The following is a 3445-nucleotide window of genomic DNA, read 5'->3' as shown; positions in this document are numbered from 1 at the left end:
CCAAAGAGTATTTTAAAATAGACTAAGCACTAAAAGTGTAACATCTCACCTCAAAATTTGACTCACAAGTACCACACCGTTATTCACAACTCACCCACTTACTCTAATATAGAGGTCACTGACATTACCTTTCCTTCATGAATCAAGTGCCCTCACACAACAAAAGAGAGAGTTCCACACAAAAATTTAAGAACACTTAGGAACTCAAGATAGAAAGAATTCACTCACTCTCAGAAATAACATTCATATGCCACAAAAGATGCACCATAAGTTTGCCCGTAGTGTACTACTCCACTAATCGAGCTCATTCAATCTTGGATCAATTAGGACTTTATTTGGTTGTAATGTAGGCTACGGGACGGGTAGGATACATTTAGATATAAGGGTGACTACACCTCCCTAAGCACTTTAATACATACATTTTAACATTTAAACCCCATACTTATGTCAAACCAAACTCCACCTTCACATCAATGGATATTACCCCATTCTTCTTTAACCACACTTAGGTCAAGAACCACCACTTATCAAGGAATTTTTTTTTTCACAACAATCCAACTATATTTTTTTTTCAATTCAAGTGGCTCTTCCTTTTTCAAAACAGTGCACCTTTCTCCTTATTCAATTAGTTCCACTCAAAAGCCAAACCAACCACCCTACACTTTAACTTTACAAAGTTCATAACAATTCAAGTGCTCATGAGAGGTGAAAAGGTTTAAATAGATGGTTAATTCAAACAAATGGGTAAGGCTTGTAATGTGGTTGCCAAAGAAATAGGATTACAGGCTCAAAGGGCTAACTACGATACATAATAATTAGGCGGGTAAAATATACATATCTGGCTCAACAAAGAAATGCCTATATCACTTCCTAGACTGAATAAAACTACTATTTCGCTCTGCAAACACACGGGGCAAGTTCTAGGCATCAAATGCAATGCACAGAATATCACAAAACTTACACACACATGGCACATAACTCACTCAGGATTGGATTCATCAAGACACCCTAGTCAGAGCAGTTAAGCAAATTTAAGATCATACAATTTAAGATACTTATACAAGAGTCAAAAACTGAGCCTAAGTGTCACAGCCAAAGTACTCACTATTCTCAAAGCATAACAAAGTCAATAGATATTGCTTCATTTTAAAACAAAACACAATGGCTCCTATTCCCCAAAAAAAAAACTAACTACACCTGGTTCAAATAAAACCCTTGGAAAAGAACCCCGGCACAAAGAAAAACCAAGGGGGAATTATTACACTACCTAACAAAAGAAAATCTTTTTTTTTTAGACTTAAATCCCTCAAGAAAATTGTCTAATAGATCCATCGTCGGGAAAAGTCCAATCTTTTTATAAAAATTTTTATTAAACTAACACAACTAAAGTAGCATAGAAAGTCATCCAGACGATCTCCTCATCCCACACTTAAAATTTTGCATTGTCCCCAATGCATACCATAACTAATAAAAAGGGTAAAAGAGACTCCCTGGTAGGCCAAAGGCCGAAGCACTACAGCTCATGGGGTACTCAGACTTCTCCCCAGCTTGGTCCTTCGTGCGGGTACCTCACACTTAGTTCCAACCATTTGGTTTGCTGTTGCATTCTTCCAACACCTTTTCTTTCCATGCTCCTAGAAAATAACAAAATTGGCACTACAAAAATAATACAATTAAAAAAATAAAATAAAAAAATAAATAAAAGAAAGCAATAAAGCTGGGTTGCCTCCCAACAAGCGCTTGATTTAACGTCGCGGCACGACGTGAATCACTTTCTGCCTCCACTTTGAACTTATGAATCGGACCCCAAGTTTTGATTCTGCTCTATGATCATGCTCCTGGGGTGGTGGAACGAATCTGACTGGCCCAATAAAATAATGTAGTATTCTGCACTTCTTGGCCTTTAGATGAGGTGTGTAATCCCGATTTTCTGGCAAGAAGAATTCCAGAATGTAAGCACTTTGTTCCTCATTCCTCGGCTCCTCAAATGGCTCGGACGACTTATTTCCATATCATCATCTAAACACAATGTGGAAAAATGCTTGGAATGAGGACCAATGCGCTCAACTACATGAACATTGGGACTGTCTACATTCTCAACACTAATGACAGTAGAGTCAACTAAATATGTATCCTCAATATCCTTGGTTGACTCTAGTATCTCTTCTACAACATCGACATCCTCAAAATCTAATGTGATTGATTGTTGGTGTTCTACTCTAGCCTCCTCCTCTAGCTCATCAATTTCTGTATCTAATTCACGCTCTTCTTGGATAATATTCATAATAGTGGCTTGTTGAGCATTAAAAGCTTCAACCAGTTGACTCATGTGAACTTTCAAGTTGTGAATAGTTTCCTCCTGCCTTTCTATCCGCAGTAGTAATTTACTCTTTTGTTCCAAAATGCACTTTAACATATCTTGGAGCTTCTTCAGGTCAGCTTCCCTAGGTTCTTTGTTCCTATTAACTTCACCAGAAAAAGAAGAACCATCAAAGTAAGGGGTTGGGGGAAGGTAAGAAATATAAGCACAACCGTGAAAGTGACCATCTTGACCACCACACATATCACACACATTCCACACATAAGATTGAGTTGGTGCAAAAAACTCGCTCTCAGGAATATTTTGATAATTTTGCCCTGGGTGGTTTCCTTCACAATATGCATAAGGAGGATCAAAAGTAGAATTACCAACAACAAAATTCTCATAATTCCATGATGTCATGTTTCTCAAATAAACAAATAAAACTAAAAGAATAAAAAAATAAAAAATATCAAATAATAAAATAAAAGTTCAAACTTGAAACCTAGCAATATGTACACCTACAACTACACCATTAGTTCCCCGGCAACGGCGCCAAAATTTGATCACGCCCAACTATGCCTTATAAAAAGGACTAAGCAGTCGCTGCAAATATAATTCGGTTTACAAGTCCGGAGTTGAATCCCACAGCGAACTAAGGTTTAGCTACAACTGTTCATTATCACCAAGAAGACAATCTTGAACAATTCCTAACTTATAGATATTAAGATTCTTGTGTTTAACTAATTAACTAACAAATTAAAAGAGTAAATTAACAACTAACGACACTGAGGGATAGAGAAAAGATTAAGAAGGTCTAGAGTTATGATTTTCCCTATTGTCGGAATCCTTCCCGCTATGTCTTCTATAATTTCGCCTAAGTATTCTCTACCGATCATGAGCACTTTTATTACCGTAAATCTCTCCCGAGTAATTACGACAATTTACTAGACGCACTCTCCCGGGCTACGCTAGCTGGCTTTTAATACAGCTCACTTCAGATCGCACCCAAGGCTTCGTTATCCCTAATCCTGCCTTTAAACCCTCGGTTATTGATCCCTCATATACTTTGGGAGTGGTGTTGTTTAACAATTACCTAAATATGCACTCTCTCCCGAGTTATGCATACTAAATAGGTACAGCTAA

Source organism: Nicotiana attenuata, unplaced genomic scaffold, assembly GCF_001879085.1.
Source record: "Nicotiana attenuata strain UT unplaced genomic scaffold, NIATTr2, whole genome shotgun sequence".
In the NCBI taxonomy this organism is placed as follows: domain Eukaryota; kingdom Viridiplantae; phylum Streptophyta; class Magnoliopsida; order Solanales; family Solanaceae; genus Nicotiana; species Nicotiana attenuata.
The sequence above is the reverse complement of the archived record's forward strand: the minus strand, read 5'-3'. Positions refer to the sequence as shown.